Source organism: Cupressus sempervirens, chromosome 2, assembly GCF_028749045.1.
Source record: "Cupressus sempervirens isolate cs-2001-9-10 chromosome 2, ASM2874904v1, whole genome shotgun sequence".
NCBI lineage: Eukaryota > Viridiplantae > Streptophyta > Pinopsida > Cupressales > Cupressaceae > Cupressus > Cupressus sempervirens.
The window spans coordinates 221,013,898-221,023,913 of record NC_143119.1 but is presented as its reverse complement, the minus strand read 5'-3'; the positions used below and the strand labels follow the sequence as shown (position 1 = coordinate 221,023,913).

The following is a 10,016-nucleotide window of genomic DNA, read 5'->3' as shown; positions in this document are numbered from 1 at the left end:
CCTTAACATGATCCTATTGTTTAGTGAATCATCTAGTGGGTATCATCCCCATCAAGGTTTTCTCTTGGCCATGGTTTCCTTAGTTAACAAATAATGGTGTTATGAGTTATCTATGTGCATGGTTATATTTACTATTGAGCATTTTTGGTTTACTTTCTTATGCAAGTTATAAAGTAATTAGAAATGTTTAGTTGTGGGCAAAAGTTTGTAGAATACTAATTAACCTCCCCCTCTCAATATTATCTATTGCTAACATACCATTCCTATGATATCCATTTTAAGCTCCATAGAAATGCCACATATGATATTTTTTGAGCTTCATTCAAACAATGTATATTTTTGCTTCATTATATGTCTGGTTTATCAATGATTTCCTCTAGTTTAATTATGGTGCATCTCAACTACCTACTCTAATGATGCAATCACCCATTTATCTCTAGATTGTGAAAGCACTTTTTTTTTATAGAATCTAGATAGATATTGACAATTCCAAAGCCATAAACCTGAAGATCATCATGTGTGCATCTCACTTTAGGGAAAAATTGGATGTCATGTTCTTGTGCATATGTTTCAATCACTTCCTTCAAATTCAACTAAGGTTCACCTTTGGGACTATTCAAGTGAATCTCACTACCCATGGAAGTTGAGGCTTGTTTTTTAGCATATTTTGTTGATACTTCTTCTTGTTTTTGAAGTCCCTCAAATGGGTGTTGCTCTATCACCCTAAGATAGCTTACATTCTCTCTAGCACAAGATTGTTCCATAGTCATATCCTCTACAACTTGATTCATCATTTCAAGGGCTATATTTAGCTAAACTCTTATCCTCTCCTTAGCAAGAATCTTAGGGCGAAATAGTCCTTTCCACCCTAAAAACCACTATGTTACTTCATTAAATTCAGGATTTGAACAAAGCCAATGATACAAAACCTATAGCCACTTTGGAAAAAATGTTGCCTCCAACATTGCAACCATATGATAAATGGGAATAGCAAATGCCCAAGCCATAACCTAGTTATAATGTTCTAGTTGCTAATTAGCTGGATTGATTACAAATTCCTCTAGAACTATCATTAGATTAGGTATAACAAAATGAATAATAAGTTGTTCCCTGCTAGTAGGAACAAATACAGCTTTCCAAGGTTATAAAATTGTATATGCAAATGCATCATTTGCCTTCCAAGCATGAAGAAAACTCCCCAATTTATAATAAATAGTTGGATATAAAGGCTTTATATGCTGGCCCAACAAGGGAAGCAAAATATGTAACCATACATGTATTAGTACAGTCTCCCTACGAGGATCCCAAGTATCTACTACTGTTGTTAATTTGGGCATCACTATATGATTTAGAATATTATGAAGTATTGAAGTTACTAGTAACTTCTCCCATTTCTCCACAAAATGTAGCATTGGTTCAAGGTCCCTTGGCTCCCAAGAATTTGTAGCAGCTATTCTCACTATTGGAAGAATAACTTTAGTAAATATTTGAGTGTAAGGAGTTGAAGAAGCAAGTTCTTATTTTGTGTTAATGCCATAATCACAAGCCTCATTCCCTTGAAGAAGCTTCTACAAAAATAAAATTATCTCTAAACCATGCAAAGGATGTTGAAGTGGTTCCCAACCTTGAAACACTCTTATAAGCAATGGCAAAGCAAATGCTAATTCAGTACATGACAGATTGTACAACTTGTAGTCCTCCCAATATTTGGACTATAAATTATCAAAAACACTTTCAAGTGATTCCAATGTCATATTATCTACCATAACACTTTCTTGGATTCTATCTAGTGATCCCATAATATCATCTATGTTGTCTAGTTGTTTTTTTTGTCATGTAGTCTCTTTTTGAAGCCACTTCTTCTCCTTCTTGTATATTGCAACAAACTCTCTCTTGTGCCTTAAATTTTGATCAAACTTCTAAATATCTGCCTCTACCATATCTAAAATTAACTTCAAATTGTGTTTTAACTCTAGCATAGGTGTTTGATCCTCGGTAGTTAATAGTTATTTAGGTGCATTTTCTTGTAAAACATCAATTTTGTTGAACAATTGTAAAATCTTAGAAAGTGCATTGTTGTTTTCTATTAGCATTAATGGGCTTCCCTTGAACAAAATAAAAATGAAGAGGCATAAATGAAACACAAATTATGGCATTTCTTTCATTACACCCCTATCTTCTCTTTATGTGCCTAAGATAGACAATAATGTCTATTGGTTCTCATCAAAAAAAATGATAATTAATTCTCTACCACTATCAAAATTTATCAATGGGAGAAAAATAGGCCAAATAAGTAATCAATATGAAATTGGAGTTTTTTTGATGTGGTAGATGGTGATATAAATGGAGCATAGTTATAGTGGTGAGATGGGTCAATCATTGGGTGAGAAATGTGATGAATATGGACAAAATGCAAAGGCAGGATGTTGAAAAGGAATAATGGTCAATTTTACCAAGGTGACGTTAAATACATTTTCCCAAAATTGTTTTGAGTTTTCCAACCACTTATGAGTTTAATCTAACACAATATTTAATTCTACCACTTATGAGTTTTGAGTAGGTTCCAAAAGACTAACTTTTTCAATAATTGTACCATCTTCAAAATCATATGTGTAGATATAAACATTAAGTACAACATGTCCAATATTTTTTGCAGATATACACATTAATTACCCCAAATTTTTCTTTCAAAACCATATTTGCAGATATAAACATTAAGTTCAACATGTCTAATAGTTTTGTAGATATACACATTAATTAGAGCAGATTTTTCTTTCAAAACCATATGTGTAGATATAAACATTAAGTACAATATGTCCAATTTTTTCACAGATATACACATTAAGTACACCAAAATATTTCTTTCAAAAATATATATGCAAATATAAACATTAAGAATACCATGTCCATTTTTTTAAAGGTTTTCTCTCTAATGTCAATGTGTATGTTGAAATGGTTATCAATGATAGATCTAGCAAGTACAACCAATTCAATAAGGGTACAAGAATAAGTTATTCCTATAAAGAAGGATCATGTCAAATAATATAAGGAAATTTGATGAAAATAGGGAGACAATCACTAGATTGTTGTCTAACTTTCAAAGAGACGGCAGTGACAAATTTTATTGTCCTTGCAAGAGTTGTAACAGCTTAAAGAAAAGAAGAATCAAAACCAAAATAGGTAAGAGATATTGTAGGGAAAATGGTCACATTGAAGGGAAATTCCATTATCATCCATTGGTAAGTTGTTTGTTATATTATTTTTGTAATTAATATACATATGAACCACAGAACAAGGGTTTGATTATCATCATTTTTATATAGGTCAATCTTCCTAGGGTAGTACATGATATGGACCACCACATCTTGGAGGAACATGGAGGTGTGAGTATTGAAGGAAAAGATCGTGATCCCATGGAAGATGATGATAATGTGCTAGAAAATAAATTTAAAGATGATGGTATAGATTCATTGATCCATGACACATTTGGTACTGATGTTATTGTTGCTAATGATGATGATTATGATGAGGATAAAATTGAGGCCATCCATGATCTACTTGAGAAGGCAAACATGACCCTTTATGAAGGATCCCAATCAACTCTTTTCTTTGCCATATTTTTGCTGGTGAAATTGAAGATTATGAATGGTTCATCCAACATAACAATGTCATGTATGCTAAGGTTTGTCATATACGTCAGTATAGTCTATAAAAGGTAAAATTAGTGGCAGTGGGCTAACATCCCTCACGAGATTCATGGAATGGCTTAACCACCTCCAATTTTTATATAAGACTATTGGTTGTATCATGTATTGATAGGTCAATCTTTTGGTGCAACGACAGTCATAGCCTTTCTAATAATTGGTATCAGAGCTTGGTCATAGATTCAAATCTTGTAGGCCATGGCGAGTGATGCTAGGAGGGGGATTGTTGATAGTTGGCCAACATCCCTCACAGGATTCGCAACATGGCTTAACCTCCTCCTATGATTCTATAGGACTATTGATTTTATTAAGCATTGACAGGTCGATCTTATGGTGCAATGACAACCCTAACCTTTCTAATAGAAACATGTACTATTAAGATTATTTATACTAATGACTATATTTTGTTGTAGAATGATAGGTTACCTTTTTGTACACCATCAAATGTTCTCACTTGCTAGTACCAAGAATTATGTTACACTCTGAAACATATTGGAATGGAGTATTAAACAATAGATTCTTGTCCTGAAGATCATGTTATTTATCATTAAAAGATACCAAAATGCAACAAAATGCCCCAAATGTCATACGAGCAGATATCGAGATGATCAAGTGACAAAAAAGGTGCCTCTATCATGTCCCCTAATTATGGTAATATACATGAATGCAATAAATAGTTTTAATTATTATAAATATATAATATAAATTATTAGATATATATATATATATATATATATATATATATATATATATATATATATATATAAACATATTATAATCTCATGATTATTAAAATATGTTTAAATGATATAATATATATTATTAAAGAATAAATAATAATATATTATTGATATAATAATAATATGTTGCCAAGGTAGTAACTAATAAAATAATAAGGTCAAACTAATATTAATAAATAAAATAGTAATAATAATATAATGTCAATAACGTTTATTATCATATTATGATATTGCATAATAAACTAATCTAAGAATTAAATATAATATTTAGATTAATAATCTAAATATATTATGTGGCATATGAAATAATATTAATAATATTATTATAATAAGAAATATAATTAAATTTATCTATATTATTCATATAATATTATCATATTAATGATTATATTATCAATATAATACAATTATGAAAAGACACAGCTTTTCATATTTCAAAATATATAAATGAGTAATGAATCTCACAAATGGGGAAGATATAAGAAGAAAATATAGAAAAATACATGCAGAGTCAAGATTTATAATCTAACGTCCTAATCGAGGATATTACAGTGGTATCAGAGCATTGATTCTGCCATCCTATAGGGTAGAGGTAGAAAGGAGATCTATATACAAAACAAATATTTTAAATCCCATCAGACATTCCTAGCAATGCACAACTTATAAATTTAAAGAGAGCGAATAACAAATGGGGAAGATATAAGAAGAAAATATAGAAAAATACATGCTAAGTCAAGAATTATATCTAATGTCCTACTCGAGGATATTATAGTGGTATCAGAGCATTGGTTCTGCCATCCTGTAGGGTAGAGGTAGAAAGGAGATCTATATACAAAACAAATATTTTAAATCCCATCAGACATTCCTAGCAATGCACAACTTATAAATTTAAAGAGAGTAAATAATATCGACCAATCAAGGAAATATTCACTTATGAATTAACTGGGAACTCAAGAGCATATATTATAAAATAGATGATCCAACTTAGCCATCAACGGGTATAGATCAAATATTAAGTCAGCACATAGAAATCAGAATATTGATAAAAATACAAGCATAATTAAAATAGTACAAAAATTGAAGATATATTTGAAGATTCTCATAAAGTATAGTTCAGGATTGGAAGAATAGGAATTAGAAAATAAACAAAGAGTGTAACAAATAATAGTATATATAAGGGGTCATCTAGCATCAAAAAAAGTATTGGGAAATCAAATTATACTTATAGATCCTTGTGCAAGTAATTGAATAACAAACAAACTATCAGATTGCACACATATGAAAGGATATATATATATATATATATATATAAGTACATATTCAATGTACATATATTGATATAATCCCTTAATTTGGTATAGTACAAGACTTATATAGAAAATATTATCATAGTAATACAATGATTATATATTGTAAATCTTTGAACACTTATTAAGTGTATCATAGTAATGTGACACCGTGTTTTTTTAAAACAATGTCATTGATTTCTTAATCTATGGATCATATGATTGGCTCTCAGCTAGAGCACATATTCAAAATAAAATATCTCTCAAACCATTTCAGTCTAAGGAAGTTTTCTTGGTGAGAGGAATGGATTTATACACAATTAGCTATCTATGGATTTGAAGAAGCCACACACCATAAATTGTACATGATATGCTACAAAAGTTCTATGAGAAGTTGACATAAAATGGCGTGTGATGCACTTCTTTGTGCCTTGAAGATATAGGCATGAGCATCACCATGAAAAGAGAAAGAAGGAATACCTCAACCTAAAAATCATCACCTATTTAATGTTAAGATTTTTATGCTTGCATTGTATAATAGATAGACATGGAATTATTACAATTTGAAATATATGTGCAAAGATCAATTTGTAGCATCAGACACTCAAGTGTGAAGAAAGAAGCTTGTTACTTCAAAATAAATCAACCAAAGAAGAATGAGGAGTCCAATAGGTCCTTGACCACTAAAAGATGCAGCAAGTGGTTTCATAGTATTATGATCCTTCACCTTCCTCAATGAATACATGATTTTCTTACATCTTGTAATTTCACTAATTGACACATATTCACTTCCATGCAAAATTTATGTAGTCAACAATCTTTCCTTTTGATACTTTTGTGTCAACTAATTGGGACTTTCAAGAAGTAGAACAAGCAAGGTACAACTCAGTTGTGCTGGTTTATTGAAAAGGCTAGCAAATTTAAGGCACGAGAGAGGCCAACACCCCATGAATATTTAAGAGCATAAGAAACACTACCTAGATCATTAAGTCTTAAAAAAATTATTCACATAAGAAGCTGCATCATTATACTTTTACAACTAACATTATGGAGGAAATCAATTGAATAGGATGAAGGAAGCAAGACTATTATATGGGCGAACATACATTGATTCTAAAATTTATCAAGCATACAAATAATGCCATGATGAATAAGGAAAAGGAAAAAATAAATATAGACCAAGTGATCTCCATCAGACTACAAGAAAATAAGAAAGGTCAACTTGATTTGATTGAAATAGACACTACATGTACTAAGAAAAGGTAAACCATGGGAGTTAAATGGACGATTGGAATTATACATATTGGTTTAATATAGTACAAAAATTGAGTGTAAACCTAAAATTGCCACAATGTAAGAATTTCAAGAGAGAAGGGTCACTATGTGGCAAGACTCTTTAGTATTGATTACACAAACAAGATGGTCATGCTTGCACACACTTTGAGCAAGAAAACAAGGTGTTCACAATTTCCATATGGAAACCTACAAAGAGGATTCATTACAAGTACTCAAGTTACTAGTGTGGGAGAGATTACAAAATTTTATGGTTTTACTGGTTGCATAAATCCCATTTATACCTCCACAACACAAGAGAATAGGGTTTATACTAGAAAAATTATACTTGAACAAAAGAAACCTCTAAGAAATAATCATACATCACAATAACCAAATCATGACCCATTAGATGAGTGAAAAGGAGTAAGTAAAGAGAATTGTTTGAAAAGGGTGAATACCTTATGATTCAACTTATTACTTCAGTCACATCTAAAAATAATGGAATATGAAGTCCCATCGAAGGCAAGGGGAACCAAGAGGACATAAGAGCTATTATATTTAAGGAAAAATCAAGAGCAAGGGATGAATAAAAAAGGGCACTATTCTCAACCTAATGAAGAAAATAAAGCCACTACCCTTAGGTCAAGGTAAGAAAGGTAAATTTCATTTCATTATTCTTGAATTTTGGTAAATAATTAATATTGAAGCATGCATAGTTATATCTATGGATTATTAAATAAAATAAGAGAAAAATGGAGTAAATATCATTTTGAGATAACTTAATAATGATGTAAAATATTAAGACTTGTAAGAATTTGGCTTAGGCCAGAATTCACCCAAGAACTAAAGAACTCAACACAAGCACACAGTAGACCAAAATCGATAGAGTATGATTAGAATGATGATATTCATTCAATAATTGGTTGAGAGTACACTAGGAGTGCCTAAATATAAAGGCCTTAGGAGAGCTTCTAGAATGCATAGAAGTTAGCATCATGATATGTCATACAACCAGGCACATGTCCACTAGATATGGGTTATCCTCCATTGAGCATGGGATTAAGTGCGATGATGTGAGGATAAGCCTACAATGGTGTAGCATGCAAATCAGTGGTGTAGACAACATGTGCTAAATGAGGAGTGCAGATAACTGTGTTGTCAACATGACAACTCAGTGAATGATGCATACTTCTGTGTTGTAGACACCATGTGCATAATTAGAGTTGTGCAACTCAATGAGAGTTCACAAACTCCTAAGCGTCTCACCTAAAATAATGATAAAATAATGCAAAATAATTAAATAATGCATTAACCTAAGTAAACTTAAGTGTAATAAGTAAATACTTATTTACACCAACACCCCCCCTTAAGTGAAACTTAGGGGAATGCCCTTAAGCTTACAAAATCTAGGATGAAATATAGAATGGGTCCTAGCTACTAGGCCATGTTGGGTACCCATGTACATAATGATATGCAATGTCCCATAAAGTGGGGAAAGAGGGAAAACCTCATGGGAAAAACCCTCCTCCAAAAGAGAGATAAAGCGATGTATGGATGGATGGAGTAATCAAGACCCTCCCATTACGACATACATCCAGTATAAACATAAGAGAATGATGAGAAGAGGTAGAGAGATAGGATAGGCTCCCCCCCCCCCCCCAAAGAAGAATGTCAAACAGTGACTGCTCTGATGAAGAAGTTGATCCAAGACTTCAGAATGGTGTTCCTCCCCTAAGGAAGAAACAATGCCAAGGGTACAAATGAGATGCTTCTACTGTGTGTGGAAAGAATCCCATGGATAAGTGATGTCTTTGAAACCTGCTCAATTGGCTGAACAACCTGTCCCAAAGAACTGTCTGTCTCTACAACTGATGAAGAACCCTACTGCAACTGATGATCATAAGTATCCATAATCACTTCAACCTGTGAGGATTGATCATGGAGAGAATGAACAAGAGAGTTTGATGGAACCCTTGTGACAATTGAAGAAGGTAATTTTGCATCAAGAAGAAGAGGTAGATCATGAATACTATCCCCCAAATTTTTCACTAAACTGATGAAGTGACCTCTCATTGCAACTATCAATAGAACCCCACATGTTTGAATCTATTGAAGCACTATCACTGGTGTCACTATCAGTTTCCACACTATATGATGTGCGAAGAGGAGTAGAGGACAAGCTTGGAGAACTTTCCTCAAAGTGTACATCCTTCTCCACAAATATTTGATGTGTCTCAAGATCTAGAAGTATGTATGCCTTCACACCATCTTCATAACCAATGAAGGTACAAGGCTAAGGTGACTGTGCCTTGCATCCCCTGGAAGACATCTTTGCCCATGCAGAACAATCGAAGACTCTGAAGTGTGTCACAATAGGCTTTCTACCACACCATGCCTTAAAAGGAGTTTTTCCATCTAAGGTTGGATCAGGAGAACAATTAAGAATGTGAGTGGCACTAGAGATTGCTTCAACTTCTAATGATGCATCGAGAGACTTGGCATGTATCATGCAACTTTCCATAGACTTAAGAGTTTGGATCCTCAAAGCTGCAACATCTGTCTTATTTGGACTGAATGTTTTTGGAGTCTGAAGATCAATTCCCTCATGTCTGCAAAATTCCATAGGTCTTCTATTCACATCCATGTTTCCATTGTCCATTCAGAGTACTTTGATGGCTTTCCTGGATTATTGTTCAACATGAGCCTTGAAGTCTAGAAACATGTCCAACATTTCATTCTTAATATGAAGAAAATATACCCAAGTGAACCTTGAAAAGTTGTCAAAAAAAGTGAGTATGTAGCGACCCTGGCTGAATGCAAAAGGACCCACTAATACCATGTGAACCATCTGTAGAACACCAGTTTCTCCAGAAGACTTCCCTCTTTGTAACTCTCCCTCTAGATGCATATCCACTAAATTTTTTGAACACTCACCCTTAGAAAAGTTAATTTGAGGTAGACCTTTCACCATTCGGTATGTGCAAAGTTGCTGAAGATAGCGGAAGTGAAGA

General features: G+C 32.6%; 1 pseudogene; it reads right to left on the bottom strand.

Moving 5' to 3' along the window:
• Positions 1 to 381: 381 nt before the first annotated feature.
• LOC149571846 (septin and tuftelin-interacting protein 1 homolog 1 pseudogene) lies at positions 382 to 2,910 on the bottom strand (annotated as a pseudogene).
• Between the last annotated feature and the right edge of the window lie 7,106 nt (positions 2,911 to 10,016).